Raw genomic sequence first — 18,706 nt, forward strand, 5'->3', positions numbered from 1 at the left:
GCTCCAATCTTGGACCTGCGTGCCCTGAACAAGGCCTTACACAGGCTTCCATTCAGGATGTTAATGCAGAAGTGCATCCTGGCATCAGTACGACATCAGGATTGGTTCGCGGCCATCGAAGTGAAGTACACGTACTTTCACGTATCGATCCTTCCTCGACACAGACCCTTTCTTTGGTTTGCTCTCGAGGGACGAGCATACCAGTATAAGGTCCTCCCCTTCAGTCTGTACCTGTCCCCTCGCGTCTTTACCAAGGTCGCAGAGGCTGACCCCGCTAAGGGAGAAGGTCATACGCATTCTCAATTATCTCGATGACTGGCTAATCCTAGCTCACTCGCGATTTCTATTGTGTGCACACAGGGATCTTTTGCTTCAGCACCTCGACCGACTCAGGCTTCAGGTCAACTGGGAGAAGAGCAAGCTCTCCCCTGTGCTGAGCATCTCTTTTCTCAGTATGGAGTTGGACTTGGTCGCTCTCAGGGCATGTCTTATGACCGAACGTGCTCAGTCAGTGCTGACCTTAAGGCAGAAGGTAGCAGCACCAGTGAAACAATTTCAGAGGCTCCTGGGGCATATGGCATCCTCGGCGGTGGTTCTCCCCCTCAGGTTGATGCATATGAGACCGCTTCAGCACTGGCTACAGACTTGAGTTCCGAGGTGGGCATGACGCCATGGCTCCCGGTGTGTGACCATCACGCCACAGTGCCGTCAGACTTTCAGCCCTTGGTCGGACCTGCCGTTTCTACGGGCAGGTGTTCTCCTAGAGCAGGTCTCAAGGCACATCGTGGTCATGACGGATGCCTCGAACTCAGGCTGGGGTGCCATGTGCAATGGGCAGGCAGTGTCGGGGCTCTGGACGCTCAACTCCAATGGCACATCAAATGCTTAGAGTTGCTGGTAGTATCGCTGGCCCTGAGGAGGCTCCGGCCATTGATTCAGGGCAAGCATGTGTTGGTCCGAAACAAACAACACAGTGACCGTTGTGCGTCGCATGTCGCAACTCGCCCGCCGCCTCCTCCTTTGGAGTCAGCAGACCTTGAAGTCTCTGCGAGCCACTCACCTTCCGGGCGCCCTCAACCATGCAGTGGATGCGCTCTCACGGCAGGTAACGCTCCACATGGAGTGAAGACTCCACCCCCACGTAGTCCAGCTGATTTGGGATAAATTTGGGGAGACACAGGTAGACCCGTATGCCTCCAAAGACTCCTCTCACTGCCCCCTGTGGTACTCCCTGTGCGAGGCCCCCCTCGGCATGGATGCCTTAGTGCACAGCTTGCCTCAGGGGCTACGCAAGTATGTGTTTCCTCCTGTGAGCCACATTGCACAGACTCTGTGCAAAGTCAGGGAGGACGAGCAGCAAGTGTGCCGTACTGGCCCAACCGGACTTGGTTCTCGGATCTGATGCTCCTGACAGTAGCACCTCCCTGGCACATTCCCCTGAGGCAGGACCTTCTCACTCAGGGGCAAGGCACGCTCCAGCACCCGCGGCCAGACCTCTGGAATCTCCACGTCTGGCTCCTGGACGTGACTTGGAAGACCTCCACCAGAGGTGGTAGACACAATCACTCAGGCCAGGGCCCCCTCTATGAGGTGGATTGAAGTGGCGTCTTTTCGCTAACTGGTGTTCTTCCTGTGGGGAAGAACCACAGAGATGCACCGTCGGGTCTGTGCTGTCTTTTCTTCAGGAAGGGCTGGAGAGACAGCTGTCTCCCTCTACCTTGAAAGTGTACATGGCTGCCATAGCAGCTCACCACGATACACTGGATGGCAATCCCTCATGACAGCGTGACTTGATCAACAAGTTCCTCAAAGGCGCGAGGAGATTAAATCCTCCTAGACCGCGCCTGATCCCCTCTTGGGATCTCTCTGTGGTCCTACCTGCCCTGCAGAGAGCCCCGTTTGAGCCCCTGGAGCAGGCCAAGCTCAGCACTCTGTCTCTGAAGACGGCCCTCCTGGTGGCGCTCACTTCCATCAAGAGGGTGGGGGACCTGCAGGTGCACTTTGTTACCAGCGAATGCCTGGAGTTCGGGCCAGCACACTCTCACGTGATCTTGAGACCCTGGCCCAGTTATGTGCCCAAAGTTCCCACCACTCCTTTTTGGGACCAGGTGGTGAAACTTCAAGCACTCCCTTCAGAGGAGGAAGACCCGGCCTTGTCGCTGCTGTGTGCAGTTCGCACCCTGTGCATCTATCTGGACCGCACGCAGAGCTTTAGATGCTCAGAGCAGCTCTTTGTCTGTTTCGGAGGACAGTAGAAGGGAAAAGCTGTCTCCAAGCAGAGGATGGCCCATTGGATTGTGGATGCCATTTCACTCGTATACCAGTCTCTAGACTTGCCGTGCCCCTTGGGAGTCCGGGTGCACTCCACTAGAGGCATTGTGTCCTCCTGGGCACTGGCAAGGGGGGCCTCTCTAGCAGACATATGCAGAGCTGCGGGTTGGGCTATGCCCAATACCTTTGCGAGGTTTTATAACCTACGCATAGACCCGGTTTCGACCCGTGTGTTACGCAGTAACAGCAGGTAAACCAGGAGGCCGGTTGGGTGTACCGCTTGCATTGCGCCTTTCCCCTTTTTTCAAAGGTGATAATGTGTGCTTTTTGTCCACAACAGTTCCCTGTACCGGTGAACTCTGGATGCCTCTTTAATTCTTAAGCACTGTCTGGTGACGAACTCGGCAGAGGAGTAATGCCACCAGGACCAGTACTCGTGGTATTCCCATTTTCAGGTGAGCCTGTGTGCTTGGGCTCAGTGCTCCATGCGTGGTGATTCCCCTTTGGTAATCCCGCATGATGAGTTTCCACATTTCGGTTTCCCCCTTAGGTGAAACCTGTGTTTCACCTCGTCAGAGCTTTCTCTGTCTCGGCCACTGTGCTGCATACCCTCTCTCTCCTGTGGTATCATTCCATATGTGTACTTCCCTGTTGGTAAGTCCATGTGAGGTATGCTCCACATGTTAACCTCCGTCTGGCAGGATGTGATCTCCGTAGTGCTCTCCTTCCTGGAGAGGGAAGAGCACTTCCCAGCGCTATTATAGAAAGTGCTCAGCGGGAGATTGCTTAACAGCAAATTAAGAAAGGCACCGCCGGTAGCCTACTTGGGTAAGTGCCCTTTCCCCACTTAATGGGACTAGGGAGACGCCTTACCTAACTCGCTGGAAGGTCACGACATGGTTGAGTGCTCGCTGTGAGGCACGCAGCAGCTTGCCCGTATCCACTCTTCCGTGCCTCGTGACACGGTTCAGCACCTGCGGTGTTTCCTATAGGAACCAATGTCGAGTGAGTGACAGATAGGGGACGTCCTGGTTACTTGTGTAACCTCCGTTCCCTGATGGAGGGAACGAGACGTTGTGTCCCTCCTGCCACAACGCTGAACTACCCGCTGAAATGGCCAGGACCTTGTCTCGGCTCCTCAGCACAAAACCTGAATGAGTGTTTGCATACCAGCTCCTTTTATGTCCAGGGGATTGGTATGCAAATACCACTCGCCAATTTTCATTGGCCTTTTATCAAAGACCAGAGGTGTCTCGGGCTCCCAAGAGTGACCTCTAGTGTCACTACATCGACACAACATCTCGTTCCCTCCATTAGGGAACGGAGGTTACGCAAGTAACCAGGACATTTTCTTTTTTTATTAACTTTTTCAAGAAAAACAAAACAAAAATAAACCAGAGCAAACAACACACAAACAAAAGAACAGATACTGTCAGCACTGCTTATAAATGCTACATGTATTTACATGACATAATAATACCATATAAAAATTGTTGAATGAAATACACTTTACAGTGTTAAAAGAATATGTCTTATCGCTCGGTAAGATAATCACAAATAGATTTTGAAACCCTTAACCAGGCCTGTACTGTTCTGGGCCTGGCTTTGTTAAGCCTGGACATAAAGCATTCCACATTAACTATGTATTGCATATTCAGTAACCACAGTCTTGTTGTACCTGCATTAGTACCCCACGAAAGTTCGAATATCATCTTCTTTGCTGCAGTAAAGCCTGAAAAAAGAATCCTTTTGTCCAGTGATCCAAGATTCAAAGAAGAGTCATCATTCAGAAGACACAGGCAAGGATCCGGAATAATAGTAGACCCAATCATTTCTTCTAGAGTACAACAAACTTGAGTCCAGAAATGATTTATCACTAAACATTCCCAAAACATATTATATAACATGCCAACTGCAGCATTTTGGCATAAAGTACATTGGAGTACAGTTAGGATTGGATGTTAAACCCATTCTGTATCATCTCTACGGTGTGGCATAAGCTCTATGAATGGTTTTAAAATGGATAAGCTGGTGACTCCAATTTCGAGACGTTTCGCTTACGTTTGACCATACCGTATGCCAATCAGGACAAAGGCCAAACTTTTGTAACTCCTTTTCCTAAACAATCTCAATTGGCAGACATTTGCATTGTGCTTCTGAAAGGGAGGTGTACATTTTGGAAACCAGGCCTCTAGAACTTTTAACATGATCAAACCATGCCGACACAGGATGAGAAGTTAGTGATGTGTTCCATAGAACTCCATATGTTTTCATGGCTGATCTCAATCTCAAATAAAGAAAAAAAAGAGGAATCAGGGAGGTCAAACATAATCTGTAAATCATGAAATGAGCATAATCCTTCTTCGCTGAATATGTCTCCTAATGTATGAATTCCCTTGGAGACTCAGAGTGGAGATGTAAAAGGTTTATTCTCTGTCAGTATATTAGTATTATTCCACAACGGAGAAAGTTTATGAAATGTAGGTACATTTCCAAACATTTTTTCTGCCTTTTTCCACACTGCAAGACAATTAAAAATTAAAGCCCCCAATTTAACTTTAAGTTTTCTGTGCTTTAAATTTATGTGTGGAAGATCTTGTAATCTATCAGGTTGTGCTATTGAAGCCTCTATAGATCTCCAGGGTACCTTAGAGTCATCGTCCATCCAAACACTCAAAGCTCTCAGTTGAAGTGCCCAGAAGTAAAATTTTTAGTTTGGGACAAACAACCCTCCCTTCAGTTTGGGGCGCTGCAAAACAGTTGATTTAATTCTAGCTCATTTACCACTCCATATGAAATTAGAAATCATAGACTGGGTTTGTTCAGAAACTTAGGAGGAGGAGATGTTGGGATCATGAAAAACAAGAAGATAAGATGAGGAAGAATGTTCATCTTAACAATAGAGACCCTTCATTGTAAAGAGATTGGAAGAGTATTCCAACGCTGTACATCTTCTTTAATTTTTTGAGAGATTTCCCCATAATTTTTGTTAAAAATTTCCGACAACTTTGTGTGTATTTTAATTCCTAGATAAGAGATAAAATTGCTAGTGGGAATAGATGGAGGATATTGGACATTACAAGCTGCTAAATTCAAGGGGAGTAGTATAGATTTGTGCCAGTTTATTTTATACCCTGCTAAATTTTCATTAAACAATAATACTTGTGGGACTGAATCCTTAACATTGGAGAGGAACAGAAGGACGTCATCTGCATAAAGAGAAATGGAATGTTTGGAGCCATGAACAACAATGGGATATATAGATTTATGCTCTCTTATGGCTTGCGCAAGGGGCTCTAACGATAATGCAAATAATAATGGTGAGAGAGGACAGCCTTGTCTTGTTCCTCTCTGCAACTGAAAGGGTGAAGACTGACAGATACCTGTGATCACAGATGCCAGAGGAGCTTCGTATAAGGTTTGTATCATAGACATAAATTTGGAACTGAATCCTAAATGTTTCATTACTGCCCATAAGTATGGCCACTCCAACCTGTCAAAAGCCTTTTCGGCATCTAACGAGAGTACTGCGCAGTCTTCTGAAAACAAATCTGCCATATCAACAATATGCAACAATCTGCGAACATTATCTGCAGCCAATTGCCCCCTAATAAAGCCTGTATGGTCATAATGGATTAATTTATCAATTACCTTAACCAAGTGTATTGCAAGAGCTTTGGCGTATAATTTAGCATCTCCACAGATCAATGAAATGGAGCAGTAACTGGAACACTCCAAGGGATCCTTTCCATCTTTTAGCAATAACGTTACAAGAGCATTCTTCTGATCCCTATGAAGCGTATTATTCTCTAAAGTGCAATTAATAGATTCTAATATTAAATCTCCTACTATGTCCCACAATGCTAAATAAAGCTCTGGTGGAATTCCATCAAAGCCAGGAGATTTACCGCTTTAAAGAGATTCTACTGCTGTCTTTAGCTCATCAAGCGTTAAAGGCTCTTCCAAAAAATCTATATCGATGGTCTGTCATTTTGATAAGGTTATGCTATTAAGAAATATTTGGCATTCATATAAATCCAGAACATTATCAGAAGTATACAAATTCTTGTACAAATTACAGAATACCTGATTAATTTCTTTGGGGTCTGTTATAATTTCACCCACACTATTTCTAATGGCATTTATTGAAGATTTTGCTTCATTTTGTTTTCATTTCCATGCTAACAATCAGCTAGGCCTGTTTCCCTGAAAATAATATTTCTATTTAGTTCTATGTAAAATGAATTCAGCCTTTTGCAGAGACAGAGAATTGTATTCTCCCCTTAAAGCTGATAAGACATTAGCTCTTTGATCTGTGAACTATTCCTTCAAAATTAACCAGCCACCAGGGCATGTTTCACGACCCTAAGGCTAGAAAAAAAAAATCCTTACGAGCCGTGACTCTGTTTAGACGGCGATGCAATCAACTAAAGTTCCTCATTCCCCGACATCATAAAATCTCATACCTCGCAATACATAAGCATATGTAATGTAAAACAACTTAGTCAAATAAACAGTAAAACCTTTATGGCATCCAAGCAGTCTGTGTCAATATGTGACCGCAGCAAAACTTCAGTCCTCAGTAACAGAAGTGATCATCTCAGGCCCAGCATCGTCCCAGGAGTTGCGCTGCATTTCCATCGTTGAAAGTGTTACCTCGATGTGTCAGTTTGAGCTCAACTGGATAAATGAGAAAAGGCTTGAGACCAAGGGCGATCATCTTCTTCCAAATTTGGTTGAATTCCATCCACTTTCTCACCGTCTTGTTACTGAAATCGGGAATAAAGGACAGGATCCGCTCTTTGTGCTTCACAGGATAAGCATCCCTCGCACCTTTCAGAATGGCCTGACGATCCGTGTAGTCAAGAAGCTTAAAAATCAAGGTACGTGAACGAGAAGTGTCAGTTTCCTCCTGTTGTACAGGCGATGTGCTCCATCAATTTTAATCTTGTGGCCAGCTAGAGAAGGGATCCAAATAGGTGGGCACGCCTTGAGAAACCCAATCGGATCCGAGCCCTTTTCGGATTCTGGTAAACCCACCAACCTCAAGTTTGAGCGGCGGCTCCTATCTTCCATCTCCTTTATTTTTGTGGAAAGAGATACGATCTGTCGGTCATGATCTCTAATATCTTGCTTAGCGTGAAGATATCACCGTTGCGTGAAGAGAATCAAATCGGGAGTTCACTTTTTGCAAAGACTTTCCAAACTGTTCAACATCATGTGCGAGACCATTGATGGTTTCATTAGCTTGCTTGATTTGGCATTTCAAATCCATTAATTGCAGTATCACCAAGCTATCCACAGCCCCTTTAACAACTGCTAAGACTGCTGCGTCGAATTACTACTGTTGCTCTATCAGGGCCTGTTTCACTGCTCTCAAGATGGCTTCGTCGAGGTCTTCGGTTAGTGTGGTCATAGTTTCCTTCGATTTTTTCTTAACCGGAGAATTTGCACATTCCCTTTTTGTTGCGGATTTGTTAGACGACATTTGATGAGCTAAGTTGACAAAAATTTTAGCATGGTCTTCCTCAATTTATGGACTTTATAGGGGTTTGAGGATGAGCCTAAAAACCTGCATCACTGAACGAGGTCACCACGCATGCGCGTTTTTGAATCTACACTGGGCCAACCGTCAGTGGATGTGTTGCTAGAAAAAGGTAAGAATAAATGTATTTTTATTCATCATTTTACACACTGTTTTGTCAGTCTATCATTGAATATCACTTTAGATTTGAATTGTTTTATCCTTCAGTGTTTTAAAAATATTCCCGCTTGGTAATTTTGTAAATAAAAGCCCTATTCACGCACTGCCCAGTTTTCCGTTAGGCAGCCGGTAACTGCGGTAAATTTTGAAAATTAACCATGTTGTACTCATTTCAGTTGTTGTAGATGGTCAACTTCAACATGATCAATTTCACTTATATTTTCTAAACTTTTACTTTAGTTTATTCATGTATCTGTCTACTGCTCGCAAATGTCCTAAGATGCACACGAGCCTGCAGTGGTGCAGTGCGCCATACTGTCAATAATACACAAGGTGAATAAATGTTAGAACTTTCATTACTTTCTCAAAGACTGTGTTCCCTATCTGTCACTCACTCGACGTTGTGTCGATGTAGTGACACTAGGGGTCACTCTTGGGAGCCCGAAACACCTCAAATTGGCAAGTGGTATTTGCATACCACTCCCCCGAACATACGGGTATAAAAGGAACTGGTATGCAACCACTCATTCAGGTTTTGATTTTCTCTTCGGAGCTGAAAGGTCGATGCTCACTGAGCGAAATTCCCATGGCTTTCATTCACCTCTGCTGGATCTGATGGCGCATTTCAGTGGCTTCTCCCCCTCTGCACTGGTGCACTGCAGAGAACACCCCTGGGCGCTTTGGCAGAAATAAAAGAATATATTCTAAAAAGAGTATATTTCTCTAAAAGAGCGGCACACATGGAACATCTTTTTAAAGATGCCCTTCCGTTTGTGTGTTATTCCTGGTTGCGGTCGTTATCTCTCACCTTCTGATGGCCACAATCGCTGTCTTTCGTGTCTGGGCGCTGCCCACGCGGAGACATCATTCGTGGATGGGTTATGTCCTCATTGTGAGAACATTACCATGGCAACGTTGCGGTCGCGGCTTGCCTTCGTAAGAAAGCAAGCCACCCTAGCGGCTCCCCGCCTTGGTCCTTCTACCTATGGGTATGAGGCCAGCGCAGCTAGCACTGGGGGCGATTTGGGGACCTACATTTACATTTTACATTTTTTCATTTGGCAAATGCTTTTATCCAAAGCGACATACAAAAGAGGAAAACATAAGCGAATCATCTTAAGGAGACAGTGGTATGAAAAGTGCCGTATTACGAAGTTTCACTAGCATCAGAATAGTATTCAAAACAGAATAAAGTGCAACAGGAATTTTTTTTTTTTTTTTTTTTAATGACTGGTTAAGTGCTCATGGAAAAGATGTGTTTTTAGTCATTTTTTGAAGAGAGAGAGTGAGTCAACTTCACAGATGGAGTTGGGAAGGTCATTCCACCAATGTGGTATGATGAAGCTGAAAGTACGTTAAAGTGTTTTGGTGCCTCTTTGTATTGGTACAAGGTGACATTCCTTAGCCGACCGCAGGCTTCTAGTGGGCGTATAGCTCTGCATAAATGATTTTAGGTATGCTGGAGCAGACCCAGTGACTGTTCTGTATGCCAGCATCAGAGCCTTGAATTTGATACGTGCATCAACCGGCAGCCAGTGGAGAGAGACAAGGAGTGGTGTAACATGTGCTCTCTTTGGTTCATTAAAGACCAGACGTGCTGCTGCATTCTGGATCATTTGCAGTGGTCTAATTGCACATGCAGGGAGGCCTGCAATGAGAGTGTTACAGTACTCCAGTCTAGTTATGACAGGTGACTAGACAAACAGTTGTGTGGCATGTTCAGAGAGGAAGGGTCTTCCTGATATTGTAGAGTGTAAATCTACATGATCTTGCGGTCTTTGAGATGTAGTCCACCTCCGCCGGGTATCCCCCCATGGACCTCCCATTCCCCAGCACGCTTGTTTGCCCCGATCAGGCTTCCGGATGAGTCCGCCAGCTCGTCACAGGGCGAGTTCGACCTCTTGGTCAGAGCCCGCGAAAGTGATGAGCTCTCGAGCGCAGCATCGGAGAGCGGGCTCGTCCAGTTGGACACGGAAGCCTCAGCTGGGCTTCCCCCCTCGGCCGCCAAGAACCCGAGAAAGGCTTCGAAGCGCCCTTGAGACGGGCGATCCAGGGGCGAGGAGACCCGCTGCTCTGGAGCTGGTAAGCAGACCACTTCATCCCCCAGTGGAGGGCTGGGAGGAGAATCTTTTGTTACCTTTTCATTTAATTTCGCCACACGCCCAAGTGGCTGCGGTACCCAAAAGTTCAGCAAAAGAGCAGTTTCCTTGTTCCCTCGGTCACATACCCGGTGCGCAAAGCCGTCATCATGACCACCGTCCACCATTCCATTTCGGCAGGTTTGGTGCTCCAGCGGTGGCCCCCCCGCCCCTGCGCACCCAGCTGTGGCACAAATCCGCAGCCAATGTGACGGTCTCCATGGGTCACGAGGACGAACCTCTTCCTCCCCCATCCCAGGCTATTCCGGGGGTGGTCACAAGGAGCCAGGTAAGTGCTTCGATGTCCCTGAACTCAGCATGGCCACGGCACGACGTGGAACCTCAGGCTCCTCCCCGCCATGAGGCCCCACCCACCGGTACATCTGACGAGATTGTCCCCTTGGTCCCCCTCGCCCGGAGCATGGACGCGTGGCTCGCGCTTTCCAACCCATCGCGATGGCTGATCCAGACCATCCGACTCGGCTATGCAATTCAGTTCGCCAGGCGTCCGCCCAGGTTCGGCGGCATCCACTTCACCTCGGTGAAGGGCGAGAACACCGCTACCTTGCGCATGGAAATCGCTACCCTCCTACGGAAGGGCGCGATAGAGCCTGTCCCTCCAGCCGAGATGAAGAGGGGTCTTACAGCCCCTACTTCATTGTACCAAAGCAAGGCGGTGCGTTGCGGCCAATCTTGGACCTGCGAGTACTGAACCGGGCTTTACACAGACTCCCGTTCAAGATGCTGATGCAAAAATGCATTCTAGCGAGGGTCCAGCATCAAGATTGGTTTGTGGCGGTAGACCTGAAGGACGCATACTTCCACATCTCGATTCTACCTCGACACAGACCCTTCCTGTGGTTTGTGTTCGCGGGTCGGGCATATCAGTACAAGGTCCTCCCTTTCGGCCTGTCCTTGTCCCATCGCGTCTTCTCGAAGGTTGCAGAGGCAGCCCTTGCCCCGTTAAGGGAAGTGGACCTTCGCATCCTCAACTATCTCGATGACTGGCTAATCCTAGCTCACTCTCGGAATGTGGTGTGTCCACACAGGGACCTGGTGCTCACGCACCTCAGCCGACTAGGGCTTTGGGTCAACTGGGAAAAGAGCAAGCTTCAGAGCATCTCTTTTCTTGGCTTGGAGTTGGACTCAGTCTCGATGATGGCGCGCCTCACGAACGAGCGCACACAGTCGGTGCTGACCTGTTTGAAGGCGTTCAGACAGAAGACAGCGGTTCCACTGAAACTGTTTCAGAGGCTTCTGGGGCATATGGCATCCTCAGCGGTGGCCACACCGCTCAGGTTGATGCATATGAGACCGCTTCGGCACTGGCTCCAGACTCGAGACTCGAGATGGGCATGGTGCTGCGGGACACATCGCGTGGCCATCACGCCGGTCTGTCACCGCCTCTTCAGCCCTTGGACCGACCTTACATTTCTACGGGCAGGCGTTCCCCTAGAGCAGGTCTCCAGGCACTTCGTGGTTACGACAGATGCCTCCAAAACGGGCTGGGGCGCTGTATGCAATGGGCATGCAGCCACCGGCTCCTGGACGGGTCCGCGGCTACGTTGGCACATCAACTACCTTGAGTTGTTGGCAATTCTGCTCACCCTGCGGAGGTTCTGGCCGTTGATCCAGGGCAAGCATGTGTTAGTTCGGACAGACAACATGGCAATGGTGGCATATATCGACCGTCAAGGTGGTTTACGCTCCCGTTGTATGTCACAACTCTCCTGCCGTCTCCTCCTCTGGAGTCAGCATCACCTCAAGTTACTGCGAGCCACTCACATCCCGGGCAACCTCAACACTGCAGCGGACATGCCATCACGACAGGTTACCCTCAGGGGAGAGTGGAGACTCCACCCTTAGGTGGTCCAGCTGATTTGGAGTCGATTCGGGCAGGCACAGGTAGACCTGTTTGCTTCCCGAGAATCCTCACACTGCCCGATCTGGTATGCCCTGACCGAGGCACCCCTCGGAATAGATGCGCTGGCACACAGCTGGCCCCCTGGACTACGCAAATATGCATTTCCCCCAGTGAGCCTACTTGCACAGGCCCTGTGCAAGGTCAGGGAGGATGAGGAGCAGGTCATCCTGGTAGCACCCTACTGGCCCACCCAGATGTGGTTCTCAGACCCCCCCCCAGTGAATTCCCCTGAGGAAGGCCCTTCTTTCTCAGGGATGGGGCACCAACTGGCACCTGCGACCAGACCTCTGGAATCTCCATGTCTGGCCCCCGCGGTGGTAGACACGATCACTCAGGCTAGGGCTCCCTCTATGAGGAGCCTGTATGCCTTGAAGTGGAGTCTGTTCACTAAGTGGTGTTCTTCCCGACGCGAAGACCCCCAGAGATGCGCAGTCAGATCAGTGCTTTCCTTCCTGCAGGAGAGGTTGGAGGGGCGGCTGTCCCTCTCCACCTTGAAGGTGTATGTAGCCGCTATAGTGTCACACCACGACACAGTGGATGGTAAGTCCTTAGGGAAGCACGACCTGATCATCAAGTTCCTGAGAGGTGCCAGGAGGTTGAATCCCTCCAGACCGCAACTCATTCCCTCATAGGACCTTTCTGTAGTTCTTCAGGGTCTATGGGGAAGCCTCTTTGATCACCTGGAGTCAGCTGAGCTTAAGGCACTCTCTTTAAAGACTGCCCTCCTGACTGTGCTCACTTCCATCAAGAGGGTAGGAGACCTGCAAGCGTTCTCTGTCAGCGAAACGTGCCTGGATTTCGGTCCGGGCTACTCTCACGTGATCCTGAGACCCCGACCGGGCTATGTGCCAAAGGTTCCCACGACCCCATTTAGGGATCAGGTGGTGAACCTACAAGCACTGCCCCAGGAGGAGGCAGACCCAGCCCTGACGTTGCTGTGTCCGGTGCGCGCTTTACGCATCTATTTGGATCGCACGCAGAGCTTTACGTGTCTCTGAGCAGCTCTTTGTCTGCTTTGGTGGACAGCGGAAAGGAAGCGCTGTCTCCAACCAGGAGATCGCCCACTGGGTCATTGACGCCATAGCAATGGCATATCACCCTCAGGACGTGCCGCCCCCTGCAGGGCTACGAGCCCATTCTACCAGGAGTGTGGTGGCCTCCTGGGACTTGACCAGTGGCGCCTCTCTAACAGACATTTGAAGAGCAGCGGGCTGGGCAACACCCAACACCTTTGCGAGGTTCTACAATCTCCGGGTTGAGCCAGTTGCGTCTCGTGTCTTGCTAGGTACGAACAGGTAAGTCCGGGAGAGCTGATCGGGTGTGTCGCTAGCGCATAGTGCCTTTTACCTCCCCTGAGCTGAAGATGTGTGCTCTTGACTCCCAGTAGTGTTCACAAAGTGTGTTCCCTGGATGACTTCCTCCTAGCCCTGTGGCAGACGAGTTTGCGGAGAAAATCGCTGCCGGCTCAGTACATGTGCTAACTAAGCCCTGTACTGGGGTTGGTGCTCCGCATGTGTTGGTTCCCCATAGGTGACCCCATGTGATGTATATCTTCTGCTAAATCGTTTCCCTGTTGTAAACTGTGTCTTCCTTGGGCAGAGGCCCCTCTGCCCCAGTCACCATGTTTGTAGAACTCCTCCCCTGTTGGGTAGGACCTACCATGGGACTTCTCCACATGACATACTTCCGACAAGGCTCGGCAAGACCACGTGACGTATTTCCACTCAAAACGCCCCCCCCCCCCCCCCCCGGGCAGGGTGTGGTCCCCGCGGTGTCTTACCCTTGGGAGTGACACCACCCCCCCCGACGTAGACACTGGTGGCCCCAGTCGGTTAACAAATTTCACTCTTTTTTGGGGAGAGAAAAAGATGATAAGAGTCCACGACTGGGCTAGCCTGTCCATATTTTTTGGGCAGTCGACTTGTCCCCGAAGGGCCGTTTGACGCTCATAACAGCATTGGGGGAGGTTACGTGTCGGCCTGGTGCGCTGGCTATGAGGCACACAGTGGTCTGCCCGTCTCGCACCACCAGTTCACGTAACACAGTTTAGCTAGTTGTGGCATTTTGTATTGGGACCCCAAGTGTCACTACATCGACACAGCGTTGAGTGAGTGACAGATAGGGAATGTCCTGGTTACTTTCATAACCTCCGTTCCCTGATGGAGGGAACGAGACGTTGTGTCCCTCCTGCCACAACGCTGGACTACCCGCTGAAATGGCCGGGACCTTGTCTTGGCTCCTCAGCACAAAACCTGAATGAGTGTTTGCATACCAGCTCCTTTTATACCCGTATGTTCAAATCAAAATCAAATCACTTTATTGTCACACAGCCATATACACAAGTGCAATGGTGTGTGAAATTCTTGGGTGCAGTTCCGATCAACATAGCAGTCGTGACAGTGATGAGACATATACCAATTTACAATAACATCAAATTAACACAACACAATTTAAACATCTGTTATACACATAATTACACTCAACAGTATACAAATAATAACATACACTGTACAGTATACAATACACACTATATAGATACACATTATTCAATAAAAATAAAAAATAAAAATACATAAAAAGTATGTATATATAGAATGTACAGTATTGTACTGTATTGACATTCAGGCTGTCGGTTGATAGTCAGTTGTTAAGAGAGAACATAATATAATAATAACAATATAATTTATGACAGTCCGGTGTGAGATATAAGAGTAAGGGTAATAAAGTGCAGTGCTGATGTATTTTGATCGTGGGAGATCAAGAGTTCAAAAGTCTGATTGCTTGGGGGAAGAAGCTATCATGGAGTCGGCTGGTGCGGGTCCTGATGCTGCGATACCGCCTACCTGATGGTAGCAGTGAGAACAGCCCATGGCTTGGGTGGCTGGAGTCTCTGATGATCCTCCGAGCTTTTTTCACACACCGCCTTGTATATATTTCCTGGAGGGAGGAGTTGTATGCAAATACCACTCGCCAATTCCCATTGGCCTTTTTTCAAAGATCAGAGGTGTTTGGGGCTCCCAAGAGTGACCCCTAGTGTCACTACATTGACACAACATCTCGTTCCCTCCATCAGGGAATGGAGGTTACAAAAGTAACCAGGACGTTTTAATTTTAGGGACAAACCTTGTGTTATTTTCATAGAGGTCCAAAAGAGCATGGCAAAGGTAGACGTCTCAAGTTATCTTTATAATATTACAATTGTATGTCTCACAACAATATAACATACATTTAAATGCATTGTCATCTGCTGTACCTATAAATTGTGCTGGGAAACAGTTGGTGTCTTTTGCGTTTTACCTATAGGATTAAATATGATGATTTGATGATGATGATTAGTGGTAGGACTGTTAATAATACTGCTTAATAATGTCACTTGTACATATTTTTCTATTTCAGTGAGACATCCAGTGCCTTACCACTGTTTCATTTGCTTCATGTTTCAGAAGGTAATAATTTTTAGACAAAAAAAAAAAAAAAAAAAAATAATAATATATATATATATATATATATATATATATATATATATATATAATTTTTTTTTGTTTTTTTTTTGTTTTTTTTGTTTTTTTTGAGGGATTGCCTTAGCAGTAAATCCACCCCAAAGATGCTCAGATACAGAAGACAGTGGTATTATTTTTGAGTATTGTTTTGTAGTGCCAAATATCTCAAGATAATGTTTGATATACTGTAGGGTGGAGTTCAAATAGAATAACCTATCATTTCTTTATAATTCTAGAATTTACATTCATAAGACTTGAGTTTATTATGGAATAACCCACTGTTGAAATGCAGTTTCACTGTGATTGATGCCTTTTCCTTTACCTTTAGGGAGGCCCTTCTCAACAGAGCCGCATCACAGCACATCACTGAATGGTAAAGGCTTTCTCATCACTGATCACAATTTTCCACCTTTGCAAGCTTACATGGTGCAGACCAAAAAACAGATGTCAATGGAAATGAATGTTGCCTGTACACTTAATGATACACATTAATTACTCCAGAAAAAGTACTTATAAAATATTTTGTAAACCTGCTGATCATTAACCCTTAAAAGGGCAAGAACACAAAAATACCTCATAAATTAATTTATGAAAACAAATTAATGTATTGCTGTTTTCTAACATATATACATTTTCTAACACTAACATTTAAGTTTTTTTTTCTTCAACATACTTATTTTATTGACAATTTTAAAGCATGTGGCCTATTTGGACTCAAGATGGCGCCGAGTATGGCTGCTGCGTTGCGAGCTCCGACACAACATAGCAATGGTTTGTTTGTTTTGTTTACAATTCTTATGTTTTTTGTCTTGGATGTTGTCTGCCTTATTGTCTACGACAGACAAACACTTTTGGACATTGGTTCAGCGATCTCACACCAAAAACCGGACTTCACATTCCTCAATGCCGACCCGCTGTTTACAAACACGCAAGCGGAGCCCTTTGTCTGGGCAGCACGGCCACGGAAACGCAGGAGGAAAAGGGGAAACAGAGCCGGCGTTCTCATCAGAGTAAGACGCCGCGCAAATCGACCCCCGCTACCCACTATTCTACTGGCAAATGTTCAGTCTCTGGATAACAAGCTCTGCGAGCTGAAAGCGCGGATCTCTTTCCAACGAGAGACGAGGGACTGCTGCGTTATCTGCCTTACGGAAACTTGGATGTCTGCGGAGATTCCAGACTCAGCCATTGAACCCGTGGGGTTCTCCATGCTCCGAGCGGACAGAGCGAAAGACCTCTCAGGTAAAACTAGAGGAGGTGGTGTATGTTTTATGATCAACAAATCCTGGTGTGATCAGAGGAACGTACATTCCATCAAGTCTTTCTGCTCTCCTGATCTGGAATTTCTTATGCTTCTGTGTCGACCATTCTGGCTACCGAGGGAATTCACAGCGGTCATTATCACTGCTGTGTACATTCCCCCACAAGCCGACACAGACCGGGCACTCAAGGAACTGTATGGGAGTATAAGTGAGCAGGAAACCGCGCACCCTGAGGCCGCGTTCATTGTGACTGGGGACTTTAATAAAGCCAGTTTAAAATCAGTCGCACCAAAATATCACCAGCACATTAGTTTCAACACACGAGGGGACCGGGTTTTGGACCATTGCTACTCTCCGTTCCGGGATGGCTACAAATCCCTCCCCCGCCCACCATTTGGCAAATCGGACCACTCTTCCATTCTGCTTCTGCCCGCTTACAGGCAGAAACTGAAACAGGAAGCACCCACCCTCAGAACGATCCAGTGCTGGTCGGACCAATCAGACTCTACGCTACAAGACTGTTTTGATCGCACGGACTGGGAGATGTTCCGGTCCGCCTCTGATGACGACATCGAGCTTTACGCTGATAGCGTAATGTGTTTCATCAGAACGTGTGTAGAGGAAGTGATTCCGACCAGAACTGTGCGAATCTATCCGAATCAGAAGCCGTGGATCAACAGCGTTGTTCGCGCAGCACTTAATGTGCGGACCTCCGCTTTTAATTCCGGGAACGCGGAGGAGCATAAACAAGCCAGTTATGCCCTCCGAAAAACTATCAAAACAGCAAAACGCCAGTACAGGAGTAAGATTGAAGGACAGTTTAACACCACCAACTCTAGAAGCATGTGGCAGGGAATTAACATCATCACGGACTTTAAAGGGAATAAAAACTCCGCCATGAACACCGCTGCCTCTCTACCGGATGAGCTAAATACTTTTTATGCTCGTTTCGAGGGAAATAACACCGCCCTCGCGGAGAGAGCTCTCACGGCCGAAGCTACAGAGGTTAGTTCACTCTCCGTCTCTGTAGCGGATGTAACCCGATCCTTCCGACGGGTGAATATCCGCAAAGCCGCGGGTCCAGACGGCATTCCGGGCCGCGTCATCAGAGCGTGCGCGAACCAGCTGGCTGGTGTTTTTACGGACATTTTCAACCTTTCCCTCTCTTTGTCTGTAGTCCCCACATGCTTTAAAACATCCACCATTGTGCCTGTTCCAAAACAATCGAAAATAACTTGTTTAAATGACTGGCGTCCTGTTGCTCTGACCCCCATCATCAGCAAATGCTTTGAGAGACTAATCAGAGATTACATCTGCTCTGTATTACCACTCAATCTTGACCCGCTGCAGTTTGCTTACCGCAACAACCGCTCCACTGATGATGCCATTGCATCTACAATACACACTGCTCTCTCCCACCTGGAAAAAAGGAACACTTATGTGAGAATGTTGTTTGTAGACTACAGCTCAGCATTCAACACCATAGTGCCCTCCAAGCTAGATGAGAAACTCCGGGCTCTGGGCTTAAACAGCTCGCTGTGCAGCTGGATCCTGGACTTCCTGTCAAGCAGACGCCAGGTGGTTAGAATAGGCAGCAACATCTCCTCATCACTGACCCTCAACACTGGAGTCCCCCACAGGGCTGTGTTCTCAGCCCACTACTGTATTCCCTGTACACACATGACTGTGTGGCAACACATAACTCCAATGCCATCATTAAGTTTGCTGATGACACGACGGTGGTAGGTCTGATCACTGACAATGATGAAACAGCCTACAGAGAGGAGGTGCACACTCTGACACACTGGTGTCAGGAGCACAACCTCTCCCTCAACGTCAGTAAGACAAAGGAGCTTGTGGTGGACTTCAGGAGAAAAGACAGAGAACACAGTCCAATCACCATCAAT

The sequence above is a fragment of the Myxocyprinus asiaticus genome, chromosome 8 (assembly GCF_019703515.2).
Source record: "Myxocyprinus asiaticus isolate MX2 ecotype Aquarium Trade chromosome 8, UBuf_Myxa_2, whole genome shotgun sequence".
Taxonomy (NCBI): domain Eukaryota; kingdom Metazoa; phylum Chordata; class Actinopteri; order Cypriniformes; family Catostomidae; genus Myxocyprinus; species Myxocyprinus asiaticus.